Below are 26,414 nucleotides of genomic sequence, written 5' to 3'. Positions count from 1 at the left end.
CACAGGCTCACACAGAATGTAATATAACACAGGTCTCCTTGCCAGCCTCGGGCAAAATAAATAAATAAATAAAAATACACAATATACTGTCAGTGGAGCCTTTGCAGCAGCATGTTATCTCGCGTTTGCTGCTAGGTGGAGCCCGAGTATGCGGTGAAAGCGGCAGCGCACATCCGAGCTCTCCCTTCACCTTTTCACTGCTGCTCCAATAGCGCCTTTGCTTTTCATACAGATTTACTCCCAGCCAGTGCGCACAATTGGTTTGTCATAGGAGCCGAGAGCGCAGTTTCCCTTTGGACCCAAATCACCGGACTTGGAGCGTTTTCTTTTTTTATTATTTCCCTCTCTGAAAGACAAAACAACCTCTTTCCCCTGGATACGCTTTTTTTTGTTTGTTGTTGTTGCTGTTCTTGTTATATTTCGGACCGGTGAGGTGCCGCTCTCCCAGGTTTCACGGGACGTGATGTAGCCCCCGCACCGGAGGGACGATCTGTGGCTGCGTTACAGGGATGGAAAATAGATAGAAAGTGGGGACAGTGTCCGTGGATGCTGCTTGTGTTTTTTCTTCTTCTTCTTCTTCTTCGCCCCCATCGGATTCTGGAGCTATTACGACCAGACTAATTCATAGGATACCAAAAACCGAGCGGCTGGATTCTCTGCTCTGTCAACTCGACCCCCATCAAGTCTCCAAGCACGGTGCGCAACGCCTGATGAGGACACTTTCTTTTTTGTCTCTCCCCCCCGGCGATAAATGAATGCAAGCTTTTGAATTCGAGCGTGTGCGCCCTTCGTGTTCACCGCGGTAAGTGTGACGTTCCTATGCATTGTTTTTAATTTTTATTCTATTTATTTATTTATTTTATTTTTTGCTGGTGCGCGCATCTCCTGTTCTCCTGCAGATTCAGCTCAGGGCGATAATAATGTCCACGAATGAAAGCCTGCAGCGGCGTTAGAGGCGCCCTGTAAGGTTATACCCTACTATTAATTACTTCAAACTGGGAAATCTGCGCGTCTTTTTAGGGGGGGATCAGAGCCGATCAACGCGCAGGGTGCGTATTGATCAAAACCAATAAAGGGATTTCAATTTCCATCTGGGACTAATTCATCCGACCTCTCTTTCAGCGCTTGATTATAATCCAATCAGTCAGAATTGTTGCTGTTTCTCTCTTCGCGTTTCACACCAAAACAAATGCTGCTGTTCAAAGAAGTTTGAAAGCTGCATGCATATTTGGGAAGTTCCCCCCCCCCCCCCCTCTCCATTCTCCTTCAGTTGTGGGAGATGCACCTGACTCTAAGGCTTTGTATCATTGCAATATAAAATAAAACGCACAAAAAAAACAAGGAGCTCGAAGAAAATGCAGGCCCGAGCTGTGCAGCAGCGATTGAATTTTTCATTAAAGGGTACAAGAGGGTCTTAAGTATGAAACCGGGCCTGCGGCGCATTCGGCATGCCGGATCGACACATCTCCACCGAAATGCACGACTGGCTGTCACTGTTGACTTGTTTACATGTGCCTGCTTTTTGCAGGAGATATCCGCTGCAGTCAAAGTAGCATGAATACTGCACAGCACGCATGATTATTTAATGCACAAACAGAAGTGGTTGCAAATGGCTCCATATTTAGAGGCATATACTGGAGAGAGAGGGGGGGGGGCAGACTTCAACTTCAGGAGGCCCCACTGTGCCAGGTCCTTTAACTCGCGAGGACAGGGATGTCTTTCAATATCAAAGAAAGGAGGGTAAGCAAGATGATCACTTGGAATTAGATCTGATTCCCCCCCCCCCCCTTTTTTTCCCCAGCACATTATGGATGCTGTTCCTGGTTACATCCTTATCTGACAATTAGGACCATGATATCCAGGACTGCAGCACCATCTGTCATATATTGCAGATAGGTGGAATTTCCCTCAAGCAGATGACACACATTCGCACAAGCCTGCACACACACACACACACACACAGCTTGCCTCTCCGCCAGCAGTGAAAAACCTTGACTTCTCCCCCACCCTCTAGGGGGAAACTCAAGGGGACATTTGATGCTTTCTGACTAAACTGTTAAGCCAACCTGCACTTTGTTTTGTCTCATCCGTTTTGACTCAGCTTTAAGTGCTGCTCCTTGAGGGATGTAATCTGGGTTGTATTTAACCTAGCAGCGGCTGAACCCAGCATCTGGTGCGATAACTTTTGGGCCGCCGCCGCCACTGCAAGAACACTTTAATAATTGCTTCTTCTTCTTTCTAGTTTAGTTTCTTCAATATGAACTGCTCTGTATTTAGTGAATCGAGCATCTCAAGGAAAACGGCGAATATCTGCTGGCAAATGGATGTATCGTAGCAGAAGCTTAAAAAGGTTAAACACACCATCAATGTAGGTATGAATGATGTGGGCTAAAAATCCTGCAAATTGTAACCAAAAGACATGTCCTAATAACTGCTTTCAATCACTTTTTCTATTATATTGATGTTGCGCTCTCATGAAATCAATAGTGGAAAAATGACAATTTCATCCTTAATTTTAGTGTTTTTGTTTTTTGTTTGCAAACAATCAGTTTATCGTCAAGATAAGTCACATTTCTTACAATATTTGTTTTCCCTTAAGGATGGGAGACACGATATTATCCATTACCTGGCTGTGATTAACGGCGACATGGCTAACCAGCAGAGGATCTTTCTACTATACATTCAGAAATATTTTGACCTTCAAGCTAATTTTGTTGCTTTGATGTCATCAAAGTCATTAAAATTCCAACAAAGCCTAAAATGTTGTCTTAATCACAGATCAACAAATTGGTTTTTTTTGTTTTGTTTGTATTTTTGCACCAATAAATAGTATTGTGGCTACAATTTGACATTTTTATGCAAAACTAAACAAAGAAACCCATTTTTTTTTTTGTCTGATTTAGTGAGCAAGCGCCAGCGGGTCACGCTGACGAAACACTTTTCGCTGTGGAGGTTGTTACTGAAGGAGGAACACAGGAAAGAAAGTCAGAGGATGCTTCTAGAAAGGAAGCAGAGGCTTGTTAGCTGAAGCTGTCACCTGAAATGATGAACTGTGGCGTTAAAACAAACACAGTGCTTCTTTCCTGTTTCCCCAATAGTTTTCTTTTATTCCTTGTAAAAGCTGTCTTCGTTGTCTAAAACCGATCTGAACTGTTAACCTCAAAAACACATAGGAGCGTTTTTCCTAACAAGACGCGATGCGATAAACCTAATTAGGCTGTCTTTTGTTTGTACAGGGACTTGTATATTCCTGCTGAATTGTGCATTAGAGTAATGCAGGTTAATTTTCTTGCCCTCTGAATAAAGATTTTTTTTCTTCCTCGTTGGATTGGAGAGATGGTGCCTTTCCTCCACTCTTTAAATTTATTTCCATTGATTTGATTTTTGCCATTTTAGACGAGAAAAGGAGCACTCCAATTTGTGGTTGCCATGTAAAAAGACACGGGGGCTCTCATACAGGCTTTATTAGGTTAGGATTGGGCTTGAGCTTTATGGTTTATACGATATAGCTTTACGTATAAATTTGCATAATAGCTTTTTTTTACTGAGTGTCGCGGGATGCTTTCAGTCTGCTGCGGACATCTTTTAAAATGCTTTGTTCAGACCCAGTTGGGAGTTTACGTGGTGAGGCTCGCTGCCATCGCTTTAATGCAGTGTTGATTTGGCTCAGAGGTTGAAACTCGGATCTAGAGATTGTGTCACGACGAGTTGAGAGAAGGAAAACCAATGGGATTTGCTCACTGTTGTTGCACTACCTACCAGAATTAAGGCCGAGCACTAACGACCTATGTCTGGCCTTTCTCAATAAGTTAGAACACCATCAAAATGTGAATTGAAAATCTTAAATAAAATTTCTCTGATAATTGGAGTATGCTGAAAGACCGATAAAACGTATTTTAATTATGGAAACGTTATGGTACGGCCTGCACAACAGGAAGAACTGCTGACATGGCAGGTGTCCAACAGTCACTGAAAACCATAAAAGGTGAGCTAAGTAGCGTGGCTGCTCGGGTTGCTGCATCCAACAACTTGAATGGCAAGTTGCGTGGAAGGTAAATGTGTGCATGTAAAGGTGCAAAAGTAACGGGGATTACAAACACCTTGAGCGGCTTGTAAAGCAAGGTTCGTTTATGAGTAATGGAGATATTCTCAAGGTGTGGACTGTGAGTGGAGTCGGGGCTTCCAAAACAACCACAGATGGACTACAACTGTTGCATTGTTTGTTTTATCCCACGCCTGGGCCTGAGATAATTTAAAAAACCTATTTCTTTTTGGCTTAGGAGGAAATAAAGAATGGAGTGTTGCTCCAAACTCCTCTTTTTAATGTCCCAGAGTCTTTTAGAGCATGTTACTACTTGCTTAATTGGCCAGTGACGTGCCTGACCTAATCCTGTAAAGAGGAAGATGAGAGGTCACCCCAGCAGAACCTCGGTCTGATCTCCCCATGCCACGGTGCATTGACACAAAAAAAAGCATGGACATGCGTTTCAGTAGGCCAACATTTTGGTAATAAAATCTTTATTGGTCTTTTGCCAGATTCCAATGTTTTGGAGAGGGTAAATTTTGAGGTTTCTTAAGTTTAGTCAATCGGCCTCACTTTTTGTATTGAGATACGGAAATTGACTTTACCATGATGTTCTATCTTAATGAGGTGCATCAGTATGCATTCAAACACTAAACATGCTTCCAAAGTGCTTGTAAAGCACTCTGTGCCACTGGTTTAATGAGATGCACACCACCAGAAGTTTTATACCTGTGACTTTCACTGCTTTACATGCATGGCAGCCATATTGGATTTGGCTACCGACTTTCCTACATCAAAGGCCGTTCTTCTGGGGTCAGCCTTGTAAGGTGTTTTTTTTTTTTTTTTGTCTCCATATACACAAAAAAACATATGTCTGTCATTGCATTGTCCTCTCCAGCATTAATAGCAATAGAAGTTCAAATTACAAGAAACATTGCTTATCAAAGCCAGACCCCTGAGCTTGGGTTCAGGGGTCCTTAAAAATATCTATATTTAATGACTTTGTCATTAAACTAATCACATTTACCTTAAACCATCAAGATTAGAAGAAGAAGAAACCATCTTCCCCAACCTTCTCTGGGTTGGGAAAGATGTGCTGCCCCAAGTGAAGAAGTTTAAGTGTCTCGTGGGTCTTGTTCACGAATGAGGGGACAAATGGAGCAAAAAGCTCGATAGTCAGATCGGTGCTGCGGCTGCAGTGAAGCGGACGCTGTACCGGTCTGTTGTGGTGAAGAGAGAGCTGAGCCAAAAGGTGAAGCTCTCGATTTACAGATCGATCTACGTTCTCACCCACATCTATGGGTTCTTTTGGTCACGAGCTTTGGTCATGACCAAAAGAACGAGATCCAGGATACAGGCGGGTGAAATGAGTTTTCTCCGTAGTGTGTCTGGGCTCTCCCTTAGAGATAGGGTGAGGAGATCAGTCATCCGGCGGGGACTCAGAGTAGAGCCACTGCTCCTCCACATTGAGAGGTGCCAGTTGAGGTGGCTAGGCATCTGGTTAGGATGCCTCCCTGGTGAGGTGTTCCGGGCACGTCCCACCGGGAGGAGGCCCAGGGGAAGACCCAGGACACGCTGGAGGGACTATGTCTCCTGGCTGGCCTGGGAACGCCTTGGGATTCCTCCTGAGGAGCTGGCCCAAGTGGCTGGGAAGAGGGACGTCTGGGTCTCCCTACTGAAGCTGCTACCCCCGCGACCCGACCCCGGATAAGCGGAAGAAAAGAAGAATGATCAAGTTTAGTGTTGGGTACCAAATTTAATAGAATTTTTATTAATTTGCCAGAGAAAGCACTAGAATGATTAGTTGCCTCCAAAGAGTAAAGCACTGTTGACTTCACCCACGTATCACTGCACACTTCTGGACAGTCGAACGAAAGAAGGCTAATGCACGTTTACCTTGCAGAGGAAAAATAAACAATTCTGTTGCTTGGGATTGTTTTTGATTCGGAAAACGCAGCGGCAGTCACATCAAAGTTAATAAAAATAAAGCCAGCAAGCTGTGAGATGTATTTCTGTTAAGCTGCAGGCTAGCTGCATGTGCAGGGAGCCTGGCTAATTAACAGGCTAATAAAAACTTGTTATGCTAGTGTTACTTTATAAAGAGCAGAATTTTCTGCAACAAGAGCTTGAACTGCTCAATTTAGCGTGTTAATGCAATGTTTTTGTTTCGAGTTTGTATTTTAAATAAAAAGATTTGGGTCATATTGTCCTTTTTTTTTAAACACTTAAACCTGGGATTTTTTTTACTCCATGTTCTAATACAGCAAGAGTCTTGTGCTGTCACATCAAATAGAGGCTTCAAGTTCTAAAAAAAATCTAAACGAGAAAATCAGCAAATCACACATGAACATTTTATTTTATGTTTTTATCCAACTCTCTCTTTGTGCGCCATTATATGGGCAAACGCTGAATGTTTGAAAATACCACCCAAGGTCATGAGCGGCGTGTACATCCAGTATTCTGTTTATGAAAAAATGTAATTTGAGTTGGAGATGACAAAAGATGACATTCAAACTCCTCATTCGTTTTTCCCCCCCTCTTCTTTTTTTTTTTTTTTTTTTTATTGGCAGCTGGCAATTACTGCAAAATGAGATGAAGTGCAGCAATTCTTGTAAAAATTGGTGGTCTCTATGGCTACCATTCAAGCAGGCACTTTCTTACACGTGGCCGCCGCAGCATCGCCTGCTTTCATACAATACAGTTCATACAATAACAGGCAGTCAATACATGGTGCAGTGGTCCGCTTTGTGCAAACTGGAATTTATTCCAACTGCAATAGAGGATGCAAATAAAACGGTCACGCACAGAAAATGTATCGACACATTTACAGCTCTTTGTGTTCCCAGGCGAAAAATCTTTGGAATTTGCAGAACCGGTTTCTCTTTCTCCGTTGTTACTTTATTCTGTCCACTTATACATCTCAGCATCCACCGCCCCCCCTCCTCCCCCCCTGCAGCCAGCTGTCTCTTTCAGTACATAAAAACCTTGAAGTCTCCCAGAACAGTACATTGCTGTTCTTAGGAAGAGGGGGGAGAAATAAAAGCCTTCTCTCTTCTCTCACTTTTATTTATTTATTTTACACTTATCACAAGTGGCACAGTCTGAGATGCTTGACAAATTAGAAAATACGTCCAGCACAGAGGAGAAGCGCTCCGGATTCAGACGCGCCGTCTAAATGATGGATTTCTAAAACTTATTTGGCAGTTGAATGGTTGTTTATCCCTGCGGCTGGATGCTGACATGCTAAGCATCATTCACATATCTTCTGAGAGGGGGAGATGACAGTTTATACTGTTGGCTGACTTGGTCCTTGTGAGGGACGGAACGACTGATGTATTCCAGTTTGTGCCGTTCCATACATCGCGTATGAACTTGTGCTGTCCGTCTCTTGAATAATTAAATTAAAATAGGGTAACGCAGGTTGCTGGGTGCGGCGTATTCCCGTTCCTGTTAGGTAAACGTCACCCGCTGCTAACCTGCGGCCCCTGGTCTCTCTGTGTCTGCAGCCGTCATGCTGTTAGGCGTAAGGCAGGTCGCTCAGCTGGGGCCCCCTCTCATTCTGGCAGGAATGTCACACAAAAAGAGAAGCAAGCGCCTGAGAAGGGGAAGAGAAAAAAAAAAGAAGGCTCGTGGCCAAGAAAAGGTCCACAAGGTGCAAGCCTCTCAACACTTTGCCTGCCTTGTCTCATAAAGAGCTTGGACACAAAGGTTTTGACACGAGCTTTCATAAATCCTCCCGAACGTTAAATTGTAGGAAATGGGGTTAGAGTTTAGATGGAGATTTGATGGGAAGAACAAGACAATTTCTTTTCTCTATGACTGACCTCAATGTTTGGCAGCCATTAATGTGTAAAAGCCCCGAAAACCGCACAGAAAACCGCCGATGTTGCTGAAAGAAGTGAAACAAATTGATGTACGCCGCGTGGTGGCACAGCGCGAGCAGAACTTCTTTTGTGGAAAGGTTTAAGTGATTGACATATATGTTTTTGTGTGTTTGTCACAGCCTTGAATCGTAAAGAGAGCTATTTGGAAAAAAATGTGTGAAATGGGCTGTAAAAATGCAACGTGACATGAGTGGAGAAAATTTTTTTCTACAGGTGCGCTAATTTCAGAGGTTGTAAAACCCTGCGCACGAGGCGATTCCAGCTTTCTGTGAAATATGGAGAGAAATCAACTCTGTATGTTCATCTGCTGCTAAGTAAGCTCAATATTTTGTTCCAGAAATACACCCTTTTTTATACCTTTTCTACAGATTTATATAAAAAAATACTTCTAAGGTTCAGCTCAAATCCTTGGTATGGCAGTTGCAGTCCTTGCATAAAGGCTTCTTCAACATCCCCACACACAAAACCAAGCATATTAGCCAATCGCCCGATAAGCTTTTCCTGCACAAACCTTTTATTTGGTGACGTATCAGAAGGCTGGTACGCCAGAGTACCTGGAGAAAACCCACACAATCACATGGAAACTCCATCCTGTAAGACCCCCCGGTCAGGGTTCGAACCCAAGACCAAGCATCATTGCTACCAGCTGCGCCGCCGTGTGGTCCCAGCCTAAATATGCAACATTTTAAACTATAGATGGTCAAATGCAGTGTAAACTTGTTTAACAAAAAGTAGGAGAAAGCCTTTTAAGTTCTGCACCAAATCGGAACGTGAGTGAGAAACCAATTACAGTGCAGTATTTTGTACACCACTGTGGGGGACTATTGCCCTTAATTGATTATCACAAACGAGATAAAGAAAACCTGTTAGGTTATCAGGCTTTTATTATCTTTATTCCTAGTTGCACTCCCTGTTGTGTACTGCACTTGACAGAAAGCTGTATTGCATGTTATAAACACAACAAGAGAAAAAAAACCTGGGCACTGCTTGAAACCTGGTGATGCAGCAACACATGGATTGAGTTTGCTTACTTTGTGAATGGTTTCATATTTTTTTAGCATGTACAGTTGTTGCTAAATTGCTGACGCTGAATTTTCCTCAGTCTTGGTTAGCCATCTACCTGTACAATAAACTTGGTCAGCAAAAAGCTAGCTAAGGTTAGTTGTATTTTTTTTGGTTTAGTTTAAGTAATTACACAAATGAAGACTTTTTTTTTTAATGTACTTGTATGCAAGTCACACAGATGCTGTTGAAGAACTGATGCTATCCTGTGTTTTTATTATGCTACCACAGGGGCTTTTCAGCATGAAATTACTTTTTTTTGCCAAAAGCAGGAGCAATTGGTGAATTCAGATTGCAAGAACAGTTGGAGTTATCGCTAAGAGCTAGATGCCATTTACTATCCCACAATGTGTTTTGGGCTTCTTTAAATTTTTATCTTGTTTAGAGTATCCGCTTATCTATAAGCTTGTATAAGTTAACTTTTTTTTTTTTTTTTTTGATGGACAGCTGGTGGTAATGGTGAATTTAGGTTTTGAGTGCAGCTGAAGCTAGTTAATGCTAAGGCTAGATGTCACTCCTGACCGACACATCTGATACAGCATTACTTAAACCAAAGAGCCAATGCATTCATAAACCTGTGCAGCTTTTTTCCCAGCAAGGAAAACACACACAAGACAGCTTCTGCAAGAAATGACAAATGCTTAAATCTTCATATAATCATTATCATACCAATATGTATGATGGAGATTTACAATTGATCCCTACTTGTGGCGCAATTCTTTGATATATATAGGTATAATATTTGATTATAATAATAATAATATAAAAATATATTTCTGAGAATAGCTGGGAGGTATTGGACAAAGATGTAAATGGCCGTTTTAAATGGAGGAGGAAAATTACTGGCTGCCTGTGGTTTCAGTTTGGTATTTTCTGCCATTGTTTGGCAACTGTACTGGCAGGCCAGCTGTATTTAGAGACTGTAGTGGCATGTCAGATTCATTTATGCTTTTAATTTCAGCAAGGGCCTGCAAGGCCAGTTTATCTTCAGACTCGAGTGTGTACATTATCATGACTTTCGGCCAGGGCTTTAAGAAGTTGTTCTGTTTTAGACTGCACTCCTAATTATCTGCGAGGCACCCTTCCACCCTTGATTTGGCACTTAAGCTGTCCTTTGGGGGGGGTCAAAGCATTTAGCAGCTAAAGTTTTAATGCAACCTCTCCAGGCAGTGACACAAAGTCTGCACGAGTGCAAAGCATTAACAAGCGTCTGCAGATGTAATTGCGTGGTTCGGGAGCAATGCTGATTGCAGGTAATGACAAGTGTACAGCAAAGCCACCCGGTTTGTTGCCCCCACATTAGTACAGCCATTCTTCAGGGTTATTTCTGAATGCCAAAGATGCGTTTTGTGCAATATTGTTAACACTGCCCTTACAGCTGGCTTGGGGAATTGCTTGTCTAAGAGTAAAAAAGAAAAAAAAAAAAAAAAAAACACAAACAGGGAAAAAAAACAAATTCTTGCCTGTAACGCAGATATGGACCCAAAAATGTCAACTTAGCATTTAGAACAAGCCCAGCCGCTCTTACAACCCCATTGATGGTGTTAAAAGCTGACCAAAAGCTATCAAACTGACACAGCCTGACAGAGCGGCAGTACATCAACCTCTTTACGGCACTGTAAAGTCACTTACATTTGTCTATCTGCAATCTACAATATACAGAGATTTTTTATAAGGCTTTTTTATTTATTTATTTATTTTTTTGCTTTTTATTCATAGCTTTTGTATTAAAGGCCTTTTTTTTTTCTTCTTCTGCTTACTCGTGAACTTTAGTCCAGTGAAGAGGATTCAAACAAAGATGCAGTGCTTCTCTGAGGCACAGCTCTAAAAGAAGTTAATTTATGGCCTGTTTGGGAGGCAGGTTTTGGCTTGAATACTTAATAAGGAGGTGCACCTGCAGCCGCATACAAATGAATGGAAATGACGGTTAGTATTTACGCCTCCCCAAACCACTGGGACCTCCTGATCTGACCACTAATTTGCCCGCAAAGAGAAATAAAGATAACTTTCTTGTTGTCTAGCATTTCTTGCACCCTCTGCCTTTTGTGATATTTTATTTCCCTGTCACTGGGAATTGTTGGTCTACTATTAAAGGGACCATCTTTCAAACAGGCACATATTTGGGGAACTAGTCCATACAGTAAAAACCATAAAGTGTTGAACTATTTTTTTTTTTTGGTAGTATTTGTGTGAGAAAAAGAAAGGTATGCACATATTTATCTGTCATTCTTCGACGTTCAGTTTCAGAGGAGCTTCTCCAGGAACAGAAAGCACGAGGAAGAAATGTTGATTGCTGTATCCCGCTTGATGTTTTTCAACATTCATGCAGTACACGTAGTGTTGACGCATTAAATTATATTAAAGTACATAAATAATACATTTCAGGATCTACTGGATGAATGTGTTTTCTCTTCAGTGAGATTTCCATGTTTTCCATTGTTTTTCATTATTATTTGGGGGCTGGGTGGGGGGTCAACATGGGAAATTAATACCTTGAGTTAAGATAACAGAAGAAAGATGGTCCAAAAAGAACCAATAAGCAATAATGAAATATGATATGAATCAAGTGATTTACTTTGTTCTGATTAGATAAATAAAAATAAAAGATGGGCTGTACAAGGATGAGCAGGTATAGACGATGGATGGATGGAAACTATAATTACTCTACATGGAATCTACAGGCCATCTACTTTTAATTGTTAAAAGTGTTCAAGACAAAGTGGTTAACTTCCATTTTTCTAATCAGATTTATCAAGAATATTGTTTTGTCATTGGATTATTGGATGTTCTGGAGCGCCACACTTTGTCCATGGAACCTGGAGGTGTGCTTAGAAAAAAAAAAAAAACATAAGGAAGGCTGAAGTGGCAGGAAAAATGGGAAAAACAAAAACAGTCCAGCAGAGCTTCAACCAAAGAGAAAACATGGGCTGAGGGAGCAGAATCTCCATAAGGGGAAGGTCTAAATCAAGAGTTGTGCGTTGCTACGATTCAATGAGATTAAAAGTGTTTTTTTTTTTTTTGTTTTTTTTTAGGCAGCTGATTAATATTTCAAATAAATAGATTTATTAACAATGACTGTTTTATTGCTTCATTGTTAAAACCTAATTCCAATTAGACCCCCTGGATCTCCAAAACGCATTACAGAAGTTTAGTGTCTCCACTTGTAGGGGCGACTAAAACCAAATGGATTTTCCTAATCGATACTACAGGATTGGGTTCAGGCATGCGGGATGGGATGAGCCTCCTCATGAGTTCTGTTGTCACTTTTAGAGGGACGGCGCACCCAGAATTGCATTTCATCTCGCGCCGGTATAGCGGGGGACGGATCTATGCTTCCAGTGGCGTGTGTGTATATATATTCTTCTGCCAGGCCTTTGTCACTTCTGAAGTGGAGATGACTTAATTGATGCGGTGCCCTGCTGGAGCAGCAGACGTGTTTAAATGACAACCCATTTTTGTCTCACCTTGAACCTAATTGACTGCCTGAAAGCCGGGCTTTGGAAAGTGCTGACAGAGGCTGTTGCAAGCAGTGGATTGTTTCGAGCCATGAATTGTGCTGTATTTAGACGTATCAGTCGCATCTATAAGTCTGGGGGGTTTCTCTATAAGGGTTTTGCTTTTCAGAGATGTCATGCTGATTTTGAAAATGTCCATTAAATAAATTCTGAACTCCAGCTTTTAATTTGAACTCGTTTGTTAAAGAAATCCCATGTTAGGGTTTATTGGTCGTTTTGATGTCAATAAGGGGCCACACTTATTGACATCCCTCTCCGTTCATGCATCTTTGCAACCAACTTTTGCCGGTAGACTACTATTTGGTCATTTCACAAGACAGGAGAATACACAGACAGATCTTTGATCTTTTTCTTTACATCGTCCAGAGTGCCTGAGTCCAGTCTTATCCTCTCTTCTCTTTAGCACGCCTTCAAGGTTATCCATAGAACTTAGGTCTGGAACTCATTTGAACATGTATGGCTGATTTTTGAGGGACGTACTTCTGTGTTGTTTGGTCATATTTTTGATCAACATTTTTCTTAAAGGCCAGATGATACCCGCTGTAAGATTTCTGCACAGATCCTCTACCGTTCTTAAAAGCTAACAGCGAGTATGAAGTTATTTTCTACATATATTTATTCCTTTTACATCAAATCCACAATCTTTTTTTTTTTCTACATTCTGGCAAAAGTGAACCAAACCCGACTTGCTTTTTTCTGTATCATGTGTGTGAAAAATTGACTGTGAAAAATATAAAGAGATTTTTTTCTTGTCAGACTCATTCCATTCGTGGACCTAAATTTGATTGTACCTGTTTTTTTGTTTTTGTTTGTTTTTTTAAGAGAAATCAGTCTGATTAGCCATGTCATATTTCATCCGACTTTTCTGCCACTGAAGTCTGACAGACGCACAATGTTGCTCCAAAGGAGCCAGAAACCGAGGAGATTGAATATAAACGAACGAAGCAAGCATGGCAGACACCATGGAGGAAGCTAGTCTTATATTTGTATTCTCTGATTTCATAATGATTTAAGATGTGAGACACACACTGACGTGTAGCATCCACAACAGCCTCTGCATATACAGCTCGCTGCGTGCAACATCGGGTCTTCTTCTACGCATCCGGGTCAATTTAGGGCCGCAAACCGTTCGCACCCACTTCCTAGACATTGGCATTAAAATGACAACTTGACAAAAACAGAACTGCAGAAAGTTGTGATTGAGTGTTTAGACCTGCAGAGAGAACAAAGCCTTAGTCTATTAGTCTAGTTATGTTTGTGATGGACGGATTTGTAACGTAGATGACAAAACGGGTTGATGAACCAGGTGGCCACGGGGCTCACCATCACTCATGGCAGCTTAAGAACCGGGCGGTAGCTACACTGTCCATTAAAACAAACACCGACTCCCCCCGACCCCGATCCCGCTTTACTTTTTACAGAAATCCGTCCGGTGACGCTGAGCCGCCGTGATGCAGCCGTGGCAACTGTGGGATCTCTTCGATAGGGGCCGCAAGACTGTAATCAGTCATTATGTCAGAGACGAGCCCGTGAGCCCCGCTCCAGCTCATTCAGCCAAATAATAAGCAGCAGATAACTGCGCTGGCATGCAGGCTGCAGCCGAGCCCCTGCGGGTAAAGAGTAGGAAGAGTAGGGGGCCTTTTTTTTTTTTTTGCTCATCTTCTGTGCCCACTCAGGGATGTCACCTTGGCACAGGGGCTGGATTGTCTTGTGTGATGAATTTACAGACTCAGTTTTAAGTACTTTTGCGCTCTGAGTGTAAATGTATTTTCAAATAAGCGTATATGTGGAAGAGAGGTGGAGATGCGTAAATTAAGTGCTGATTTTTATGGTTTATTAGTTATTTTGTTAGGAGACGCGTCGTCTGAAAACCACAAAATCGCCTGATGGGACTCCTGAAGGAAGAGAAGGGTAGCTTGAACAACTGTAGATAAGATTTAAAAAAAATGTTTCAAGCTTTCCTTTGTCTGATATCTCCATCCCCATGCACAGTGTTCTGTATAGGAACAAAAGGCAAGGGACAATGTGGAGCTCAAACTATATTATAACCTTGAACAAAATGCCCTATCTACATCAGATATTTTAATTCACTTTATCAAAAAGACAAATAGCCTTTTATTTCCCTCAATGTCTGACATTGGATCGGACCAAACCACTCCCGTTTTGGGTCAGGTGGTGTTACCAAGATTATCTGTATTTGCCAAATGCCAGAATAATGGAGGAGAGAGTTTTTTTTTTTTCATTCAGATTCTGAAGTATGTGTTTCTATCTGGTTAAATTGTCTGTTAAAGGATATGAGTTAAGTCAAATGTTTCGGGTTACTTCCCTAACCTCTTTCCTACAGTTCGCTGGAGTTTTTGACCCATTCCTCCTGACAGAGAATCAGTCAGAGTATTTTATTATACTAGTTATTATAGAACTAGTATAACTCAGCCAGGTTTCTAGGCCACCTTGCCGACAAATTTTCCACAGGACTCCAAAACATTGACCTGGTTGTCTTTTAGCCTCTTGGTCACTGATTTGGTGCTATGGTAAGCTTTTTGGAAGGCCCAGTCTAAGAGGTTCTTAGTTTTCCCAAACATATTGTGAAAACCACATTTTTTTGTCTCCCTTGTCAATGCGGTCTCATTTTTCATCTTGTTAGTTGGCCGTTTATCTTTTCAGCCTAAGTCGCACGTTTTTGAAATTGCAATAAAACCGCTTTTTTCTTTTCAAGCTCCGCGCCTTCCCCCACCTCCCCCCCCCCACGGAGGTTTGTCATAACAAGGGTCAGGGCCTCCTGTTGTCTCTCGTCAGCATTCCTCAGCATGGTGGTATTGACTGGCTCTGCTGGGTGAGCGGTGCCATACAACATCCATACATCATCTGGAAGACAGAGTGACAGACAGTGGGAGCTGAGATGTCAGATCTCTCTCTTCGGGCTACTGACATCCACTCCCCTTCCCGTTCCCCCCACAGCGACACTCCATCTTCTGACTGCGACTGCATCGATGGTTGCGGCTCGGCCCACCCCCAGACCTCACCGGCGGCAACAAATGACACGGCCGTGATCTGAATTACCCGACGGAGGGACGGCGCTGGGCCCAACTCTGCTTCCGGGTTAATGCTTTCGGAGCAAACAGCCGTAGAGGGATGAATGGTATTTAATCATTTACAGCCTTGTTATAATTGGCTGACTGCTCTATGCGTGCATAGATTGATAGCTAGATTAATCTCATCAAAATGTTAAGCTTTTATAATCTTCTCATGGACCCCTTTTAACCCTCTCATACATAATAAATGCAGCTAAAAGTCAGGTTCACCCAGAGCAAACAGCTCAACAGGGGTAGCGCGCTTGTTGTGGCTGGGAAAATAGAAAAGTGCAACGTGAAACTAGACGGTGAGCTCACGCGGGTCGGCGTAGGTCGCCGCTTTATGGAATTCCAGCCCGTAATGATTAATAAGGTTGGCGCAGTGATTGCATTGCGGCGTATCAGTGGAATGCAGGAGAGACACAGTTATCTGTAATCCAGTTTTATTGCACCCGCTCCCGACGCGTCGCCTTTTCTTCCGGTTACCGATCGGCGTTCCCACTTTCTTAGCCCCCCGACGTTCGACAGCAGGAGCCCCGTCGTCGGCCGCGGCACACTTGGCTTCTGTGCTCTTACTTAAGTTGTGCGGTCATCCCCGGGGCCTCCCCTCCCCCGCGCTGTTTCAACGCGCAGCTGGAGGGTCCCTTACAGTCGCGGCGGAGCAGAAATAACGGGTTCAGCAGCTTGGATGCAGCCTCGACTCACAGGTAATTTGCTAATTTCTGTCTCCTCAGCAGGCGTCGGCGGCCCGCTGGACGCCGCAGCTTCTCAGCTGCGTAAAAGCGATTTGCACCCTTCACCTTGCTGTGTTAAGAGACACAGGGGCACCTTCATAAATCAGAATATCATGAAACGGTTCGTTTACTTTGGAATTTTAATTTCAAAAGTGAAAGTGTAGTTTCATTGCACGCCGGCTGACATATTTTTAAACATTTATTTCTGTTTGTTTTGTAGACTACAGGTTATGGCCACTGAAAACCAAACGTTTGTTTTTCTGAACATCAGAAAACAACACAAGTCTTATAAAACAGGATTTGCATTAAAGTATCTGCCTACTCAAAGTTCTGCCTTTGGGTTAGTGAGGTATGTGTTCAATAGGTCCGGGCTTCTTTTGTCATGAATTACTGCATCAGTGCAGTGCGGTACGGTGGCGTTCAGCCGGTAGCTCTGCAGAGGTGGTTGAGGAAGCCCAGCTTGCTTTAATATTTGCCTCCAGAACATCCGCCCTAAGCCATCACTGACTGTGGAGACGGCAGACTGGATCTCCAGCAACTTAGATTCTCTGCCTTTTGCTTTACAAACCTCTCAAGGCTTTCACAGTTTTTCCTTCCACTAAACTTTCCAAACCCGGCTTGGATACGGCTCTGTTTTAGGACATTTTGTCGCCTTCCTTCCAAGGACTCTATCTGCTGGACAGCTTGTCCAGTGGCAGGTCTTGTTCATAATTGTGTGGGCCACGACATAACATTTCCAAGCTAAGGTTTTCAATTACTGTAAGCAATACTCATTAAGGTTATCGGAAATAAATGCTTGGTATAGGTCACTCTGTTTGTAATGGATCTGTATTATGTATGAAATGGTCTTTAAAATTGAATTACCAAAGTTAATTAACCTTTCAATGATTTTCTAATTTATTTAGATGCACCTGTAGGCAAACAGAAACAGGCTTTTCTTTGCTTTCCGTTCCTGTTGCCAAATCAAGCTGGGATTTTACGAACTAAAATCTTACCACTACGTTTCCATTCATTTATTTTTTTATTTTTTTTATTTTTTTGTTGGGCAACATCATTCAGAGCAACATCCATTCAGAGCAGACGTTTTTCTCACGTAACCGTTTCATTGTGAGTAAACCAACCTTCTGTTTAGAGAGCCTGAGCCCTGCTTAAGGGATTCCATAGCAATCCCAAGAGAAGCCCTTTTCCTCAAGCTGACGGGGAAAATTGGGATTGGAAAGTCCGTCGAAGCCACTTTTAATTACACTGGCAACGGAGGTTGAAGCTGCAGGAACGAAGTGCTTTCCATGCATCGATTTTTCTTTGCATCTACGAATACCTGAGAAAGAGACGGATCCGAACTTTTTATTTTTTGCTGCATTGCTACATTTTCTGTTTACCTTTTATTAAAATGAGGGTATATCAAACCACACTTCTTATCTAATTAGGAAATGCCACTAGAAATGAAAATGGAGAGGGGCCAGGTCTGGAAAGGAGCCACGCAAGCACTTTGTTTTGATGGAGTTTTGATGGTTTTTGTTACTCGCCGTGACGTCTGAGTAACTTTGGCCGGTCATTCTTGCAGCATCCTGTGATGCGAGTGAGTAGGTGTTGCAAAGCACGGGGGGGGGACAGATCATCCTGTGCTCGTCCTGCAGATCTGAGCGTTGGATTCGTACCAATTTCTGTTTTGCCGTGATCTTAAGCCTCTAATCTGGCAAAATGTCACCCTCACCTGGGTATTAGAGACTGGCTGTCACCTCGATTGCCTGGAGGTGATCTGTCTGCCTCTGCTCGTGTGGATGATCCCGGACCATAGGAAAAAAATATATATAAATCAGTTACTTATGAAACAGATGGCGGCTTTGCTTTTGTTTCTCTGTTTTGAAGATTATGGTTCCTCCTGTTTCCCTGACAAGAGGAACTGACCCCGAGCTTTGCACAATCACACCAGCAGATGCAACAATTCGTCATGCACAAGAAGCCACACTCCGCCAGCCATCTGTGTCTGTATGTCTGCCGCCGCACTGTAACGGTTTGAGGTGTTTCATCGATGCACAACAGTGGCATTTGAGATATCCTGGCCTAAAAAAGAATGTCTCACAAAAGTATCTAAAGTTCTTCACATTTTGTGGCGTTGCAACCAGCGCCGTCTCTGGCATAAGCGGGGCACAAAAACTCAACACCTATTAGCAGCTACTCATTTATTTGTGACTTTGATCCATTAAATTAAACAGATAAATTGGCATAAACCAACGCACCAGAAAATCTATTTTATATAAGATAAATGTAATTACATTTTTAAACATTATAAAGGCTCACTCATATATTGTTCATTTATTGAACAGAAGGTATTCACATCAATCCTTCAATGAACCAGAAAGGACAACCAACACTAGATTAATGTTTGCTTTTAGTTTTCCTATGTTTTTCTGTTTGTTTTGTTGACATTTTTGTACATTTTATTCCAACAGTATTTTTTTTACTTGCTTTTATTCAGTTTTTATTTTATTAGTTTTTTTATTTTCCAGATAAACTTGCCTTGCCGAGATGGTCGCACACTATCCGACATAACGTAAACATAAGGTGTGCCATTCAAGTATTTTGATTGGACGATCCGATCTTGGGGCCGTAGTATTTGTGCCCCACGGCTGTCGACTGAGAGCATGCGCACTGTGATTTCAGACGTTCTTTATTTAAACAAGCGTTGGTGGGCCGGCCCCAATATCAAGGCGCCTCGAGAGGATTTGGCCTTCTGAGCTTGTCAGTTTTCTGGCAGACTTGGATATATAGACAAAAATGTTTCTAACACAATTTCATTAGTAAGGGAATCGGATTTTCTTACAACATTGCTCTATAAAGAACGATCATGTCCCCACTCATTATTGCGAACGGTATTTAGGGCCAATGGGGCCCGGCCCCATTGGCCCTAAATACCGAGACGCCACAGGTTCCAAACTTCAATGTGTTTTTTTTTTTTGTTTTTTATTTTTATTGTAATGTTTGCGATAGACACAAACATCACACATGATATTGCACAACTGTGAACTGAACAGAAAAGTGATGTATGATTTGAATAATATTTTCAGATGAATATCTGAGAAGTGCGGCGTACCCCCTTCACTTTGGTATCCCTTCATGCAAGACGACCGGCTGCCTTCCGAAGAGCACCGGTTTGGAAAATGGGGTCCACCTGTGTGTCATTTAGACTGATTGAATGCAGCTGTTCTCTAAGGGCCTCAGAGGGTTTTTAGAGACCATCACTCAACAAATATCATAATAAAGGGCAAATTTGCCACAAGTCACGCTGGGGACCCTGCAGACGTGCGGATAAAGGTGCTCATGTCTGAAGCTGAACCTTTGTGTGCTTGAAAAAAACAAACACATCACCGTTAACACATGAATGGCACAGTGAAGTATGGGGGTGCAGCGTTGTTCTATGGTACAGGGTATTCGTAGACGTAAACCTGGTCTAAACGCCCTAACTCGAGGGCTGGTGTCCTAAAGCGGTGTCCCTGGTCCTCTACACCTGAATCTAACGGCTGATTTAACGTTACAGTTTCAGATCTTTATTACTTGACTGCTGAAGGACAGTCTTATCTAAAATCTCCAGGAGACTTGTCTTGAGGTTTAAGGTTTGAGACATCAGCGTTGGAGACTGTAAAAGCCACGAGGCTGGTACAGACGTTTACCATCCAACAGGACGGCTCTAAAGATGCAGACAGAGCTGCAACGTCATGGTTTGGATTAAAGCACATTCCCGTTGCAGAGTTGAAAATCTGTGGAAGACTTCAACTTACGTTCCCTCGTTCTACCTGGATGAGCTTGAGCCATTTTAAGCAAATAATCGGAAACCATGTATCGTTTTGCTTCCCATGTAAAAATATACACCAGTCTGTGTTGGTATAGCAGATAAAATCCAAGAAAATCGCTGTGAAAAAGCACAAGAGGTGTGGATACGTTTGGAAGGCAATATATGTGCTCGAAATCCTGGTCCTGACTTGCAGATGACCTGTGTAACACAAACCACAAAATGTGCAGCGCAGACTATCAATATATTTTGTAGGAGTTACTGAAAGGTTTACTATTGAGACTCATGCTATACTGTTACCTAAACTGGATCGCAAGAATGAGTTATTATGCCCAGTTAATATGAACTGGACCCCCAAGTTGGTAAAAGGCGAGAAGGTCACAGGGATCGGTTTACCTGCTCTGGGAGCCGATGACAAATTTAGCAACATTTTTTTCATTTCTCAGCATCAGCAGAAAAAAAAAACAGGTTTAAGAATGAATATGAAATAGATTATGCAGGTAAAAGCCCCTGTTGGCTCCCCTGGTCAGGATCTTTAGTGAACCAGAGCTTAATTGTAACTTTTGTAGCAGTAAAATAAACTTAAGCAGGGAGGTCTTGAATATAAATTTAAAGACAATCATTCAGTGATTTAACAAAATCGCCAGTGGCATAATTATAGATACCCCCGCAGTCAGTACTTTGTATAATCTCCTTCAGCTAATAGAGCTGCACTTAATCTTCTCCTGTTACGGTTCACAAGAATGGAGCATTTGGAGAGAGGGATCTTTGACCATTCCTATTCCGATCTCTGAAGAATCGTATTTAGCAGCGGTAGGACCAGGCAATGTTTTGCAAGTCACAAGTCAGACTCGAGATTTCTCCCCTAGTCTTAAATCAAGTCCCAAGTAAAGATATGAAAGTCCAAAGGCTTGTAATGTCACGGGTTGAGCATAAGTCCTAAACTTTTAACTTGATGCCAATTAATCTGTGTATTTTCTTTTAATGGTTTTCAGAGGTGTTTCAGTGCTGATCTTGCATTCTACAGTAAATATTAAGTAAATAAACCAAAACAAAATCTAGTCATTTTAAAATATAATGACCAAAATGATCCATACTGAAAAAATATATATAAAAAAACATCAATAAAATAAATTTCCCCATATTAACCTATTGCAATCGTACAACCTTACCTTTAGCAAATGAAATGGCTGACATAAAATTAAAATGACTCAAATTTATTATACAACTATATGAAAATTCATTCTCTGATCACATTTTATTTTATTTTATAAGGAATGAGCATGATGCTGCTATCTGCCAACGTGGATGCACTTTGTGCTTCAGGTGCCATGATTATATTAGGAAGCACAAAAAAAACCTTGTGGCTAAGATAACATGAGGCATACATTAGTTCCTGTATTAGCCTTCATTTATCACACTTTATGGAAGTTTCACTGTTGAACGGACGCTAGAAGTCGCCTCTCTACTCAGGTTTTCAGCCCACGTTTCCCTTACACAAATGTATTTATTGTTGATCACCTTGTAGTCTGTGCAAGCAAATTAGATTATACATGTCCATGTGCAAATTAGGAGTCACCAGGGTCATGGCAACCACCAACAGGCTGAAATTGGAGGCAACCAGGCTTTTGCTGAGCCTTTCTGAAGCCGTTTTAACACCTATCCATGAGTCTGTCAACTCTGGCGGCTGGCTTGAACAATTCTCTCCCAACTGAACAGAGGGGGAGGATAGCAATTTCAGCTTTCCAGTATCTATAACCCTGCCTTAAAACTCATTCCAAAGTAATTACATAAGCAGCCTCATCATGATTCACGTGGCCAAATAAACGGCTCACACCAAACAATAGCCTCTAAAGACCCAGGAGCCTTGGAATGTGCCTATATGGACAGGCCTCCATGTGCTGAAAAAACGCACATATTCGACAAAGGCTACATTTACACGTCACGGAAATTTAGCCAAAATCCGATCTTTTTGTTCATATGCGACCCATTTCCATCGTTTTAATGACAGTGTGAACTGCCCAATTTCAATCTTTTTAACCCAACCCCCCCCCAAAAAAAATAAATAAAAAATCCGCTCCCATATGTGTTATTAATTCGGATACGTATCGGATGTTTTTCAAGGCGTCCACAGTCTGAACAGTCATGTTACTTTTTACCCGTCTTTCACGTCACTCTCCATGGCTTCAAATTCACAACCACACACATTAGTATCAGTTAGCGCTCCATAAAAGGCCGTAGTTTATAGCTATGCGGCTTCTTTCTTACCTTATCTCGCTATGATGTGGTGTCGATATTGTTGGCTCCCATTGCTCAGCAGCTTTCTAATAAAAAATAAGGATAGATGTTTTTAATTTTTTTGCAAGTTTTTTTTAATTTTTTTTTTTTATTACAAAACTTTATTAAACACCTCTAGAAACAATTACATTCACCATTGCTTCCTTAAACGTTGTGCTGCTGTGTGACGTCTCCTGTTATCGGCACATGCGGGTCACTTTCTGGCTTTGAATCGTTCAGACAGAAGTATGATAGCGGTTGCATTTAATAGTAATATGAATAGCCATCTAAAAAAATGTTTTTAAAATTTCAACAAAAAAGTTAGAATATAGCATCAACACCTGCACTGTGAACGTAGCCAAAGACTCCTGGATAGGTGTCAAAATGTTTTACAGAAGAAACTGAGCAAAAGTCCGTCAGTAAATTCTCATAATACCCACATTGAACACACGTGGCTGTAAATTAAAACATCTAAATTTAGCTGCTTCAAGAAATGTATAAGTGACACTTGGTAAAATACAGAGGATCCTCTGAATACACATTTATCATATCAAAACTGGCCATTTTCAAACTGCAAATATACATTTAAATATAAATTAATATCTTTTTCAATGACAAACAGAAAATTGGGCAACTGTGGCTTGATGGGTTGAGTAGTTGTCTTGTAATCGGAATATCATGGGTTCCATTCCAGTTTCCCCTTGTCACATGTCGATGTGCCCCTGGGCAAGGCACTCAACCCCAAGTTGCCTACTGCACTGCATAACGGTGAATGAATGTGTGTGATTGGGTGAATGTGGTTCTAGTATACAGCACTTTGAGTGGTCAGTATGAGTGGGAAAGGCGCTATATAAGTTCAGTCAATTTATCATTTTACAAATCTCTAATGTTGATTTGGCCAAATGTTTTGGATCATCATCCTTTGAGAAAGACCTAAACATGACCCATTTTCACTTTGGAGCTCACCAGATTGGAAGGTGGTAGATTATCCAGATCCGTTCACCAGATTTGCACTGACAATGTTCCAGTATTTCAGAGTTCTGGATGCCAAGCACTCTAGGAAGATGCAGTATAACAGAACCATGACCAAAACCACCTGGACTGTTTGTTGCCAAAAAGCTTAACTCTAGCCTTAAGTTACCAAACTGCACGGTTCCAAATAAAGTCCGAGATTCTTTTATTTAGTGATGTGTGATTCTAGGACAGAAAACACTTTTTCCTGCATGCCTCTAAACGTTGGCATGCAGATAGCGTCTGGTGGTTGTTATAGAAACTTAGTGATCCTAAGAGATGCCGTCCTGTTCTGCAGTTTGTTTGTTTTTACGTCACTCACCACCCTGTGTGTTGGCAAGATAGAATTAGGTCCTCATCCAGCCTGGGCTCTGTGGAAGAAACTAATTAATAATTGAAAGTTCCTACAAACTCTGTGTTTATAAAAAGTAATTACTAAATTTAAAACTTAAATTAAAGTCAAGTTTACATTAATGGAATTGTTAGGGATACAAATACTTGTGGCAACAAGGAGTTAGTTAAAAACTGTTTTTAGCACATTACTTTTTCTGAACCCCACCACACATTAAAAGGATGATTATTGTGTTTTATTTTTGGACTGTGATATTTTAGTTACATCTGTCTACAATCTGTGTCATTGTTGACAGATGTTCACACTGTTCACATATCTTTACTGGGGGGGTCTGCATCTGTCGTTTTGCAACTCTTGCGTTGCTGTTGTTCTGGCAAAATGCTAGATAAGAAAAGATTCAAGGTTTTACTTATAAAACACTCTATGCATTTATTAGTACCCATGAAAAAGATGTGTAAAATAAAAAAATAAAAAAAATCTGTTCTTGCGCTACCCTCAACTATCCTCCTTACTCTGTGGGATGATGGAATAGAATAGACAATTTATCATTAAAAATACACTATTTAGCCCAAGCTACAGTAAAATAACATATTGTTTGGTCACCAGCTAAAGGTAGTAAAGAAATTAAGAAAAAAAAAGATGTGTGCATTCAAATAAAAAGACATTCACATAAAGGAGCCTGTGTATGCATCCTTCCCTGCCTGTCGTAGTTCTAGTTGTTTCAAACTTTTTATTTAACGCTCCGGCTGTTGCTGCCTGCAGGTTGAGGTGAGTCACTATCATCTTGAAGCCATTTATTTTGCTTGCAGCTCCCCGATTTTTAGAGTCATGCTCTATTGTGTTTCCTAATTTGAAGGGTGGCTGAGAGAAATTTGCCTCTACTACATCTTACACCACGGAACGGAAAGACATTAAACAACCGACGCTTTGATAGATTTCAAAAAGCAACGCAGAGATATGGGGGAAAGAAAATCTGTTACATTTATATTAAACGATTAGGACTCACTGCAAAAACAGACTAAACTAAACTAAAAATAAGTTAACATTTTCTTAAAACGAGTATATTTGTACTTAATTTGAGCAGGTAAATAAGTTGATCTGCCAATGGAATAAGATTTTTGCCCTTAAAGTAGGAAGAACTCATCTCCATCAACTTATTTCAAGTGCAATATATCTGATTATCTTATTTTAGGGGTAAAATTACTCTTTCCATTGGCAGATAATCTTATTTATCTGCGCAAATCAAGGACAAATACGCTCATTTCAAGAAAATTTTACTCATTTTTGGTTCTGTTTTTACAGTGCTGCAAATAATTGTGACATCTGAGATTTTATTTATAAGGAAGCTTCTTCTCACCTGAATAGATGCACCCAATTTCTGAAATGTGTAAAATTCCACAACTGCATTATAGTATGAATCTATTTTAAGGCTTTAGGACAACTTTACTAGGTTGTGCCAAAAAAAAAAAAAATACAAATGTTGAGGGCGCTGCATGTGTCGGCGGGTCAAAAGCAAGCGCTGCACACCGCTGCTCGTCGTTTTCCCCCAACATACGTAGCAGTCACCTTTCTGCTAAGACAGTCGCTGTCCAGATGTTAGAGGGCGGGATTTGGTCGGCTTTAGAGGTGAATTTCTGCGCGGCTTGACTTTTACAGACACCTTGTTCAATGCACAGCCCTTTGCAACCATTCAAGCTTTTCTTTTATCCTTCTTTGATGCTGCTGTTTTTTTTCTCTCTCTCTCTCTCTTCCCCCCCTTTTCAGTTCAGTCACGTTTGCTCATTGCAGGTGGCTTGATGAGAACATGGCCCTTATCTCCCGCTGAGCTGAAGAATTGAACTTGTTTCCAAAGGCCATAAGAATGCAGTAGATTGTCACATGCTGCCACAGAAGCCACCGACACGACCACGCTTTTCAAAGATAGAAAGATGCCTATCATCCGTTCCAGAGCTTTCTTTTTTTTTCTTCTGCTCGGGGCTGTGTGTGTTTAAATATTCTTCTACAAATGTGATTTAGCGGGCCGGGAGCTGCGGGACTTTGAGGTCGCAGCAGGCGAGACCTCGTGTAGTACGTGGCAAGAGCGTATGTAGGTTAAGGTTATCGAGCTGATGTAAGGGAACTTCCTGCGGGAAAGCGGCGTATTCAGGATTTTAAGCTTCGAAAAGGCAGGACGTGGCGAACATTTCAAACCCTTCTGATTATTTCACCAAATGATTTCCCCCGAGATGCATTTGAGCAGATTTTTTTGAGCATCTTTCCTGTTTTACAGCAGCTAATTCAAAGGAGGTGTTTTCTGTCAACTCTCATTTCCACCCAGGCTATGTTCATCCTGGATTCAATTACCTCTTTGGATTCGGCAGAGACTCGTTGCGGGGCCTCGTTGCTCTCCGATGGTACGTTATCGTGCCCCATAGATTTATGTCGGAGCTGAATGATGGCTGTGCAATTTTCTGCATGAAAAGCAGTACTGGTGGCATTGTGTGTGTTTTCAAAGCTCTTGTCAGATGTGCGTTAAAGATGTATGAGCCATACTGGGTGTTATTTTTCCAGTTACTGATCACTACTGTTGAGGCCTGTCACCAGCTTTTGTATTGCTGCTTTGCGTCAGGAGGATTTTATTTATTTTTTGGTATTTGCTCTTTAAGATCTGTTTTTTTATGATTATTTTACTGTTCCAGGCATTGTCATATTAGA

General features: G+C 41.5%; 1 protein-coding gene across 22 annotated transcripts in view; it reads left to right on the top strand.

The window, feature by feature from the left end:
* The first annotated feature begins 204 nt into the window (after positions 1-204).
* Positions 205-26,414, top strand: part of LOC105937280 (adhesion G protein-coupled receptor L3) — a 333,177-nt gene continuing 306,967 nt past the window's right edge. For 11 of the 22 annotated variants that reach the window (XM_036146482.1, XM_036146481.1, XM_036146486.1 and 8 more), the window contains exon 1: positions 209-802. The gene's annotated coding sequence lies outside the window, so the exon portion shown is untranslated. Of the gene's footprint in view, positions 803-26,414 lie in introns of all 22 variants that reach the window. The other 11 variants (XM_036146500.1, XM_036146498.1, XM_036146499.1 and 8 more) reach the window with 4 other exon arrangements.

Source organism: Fundulus heteroclitus, chromosome 14, assembly GCF_011125445.2.
Source record: "Fundulus heteroclitus isolate FHET01 chromosome 14, MU-UCD_Fhet_4.1, whole genome shotgun sequence".
NCBI classification, from domain to species: Eukaryota; Metazoa; Chordata; class Actinopteri; order Cyprinodontiformes; family Fundulidae; genus Fundulus; species Fundulus heteroclitus.
This window is presented reverse-complemented; position numbering and strand designations above follow the sequence as displayed.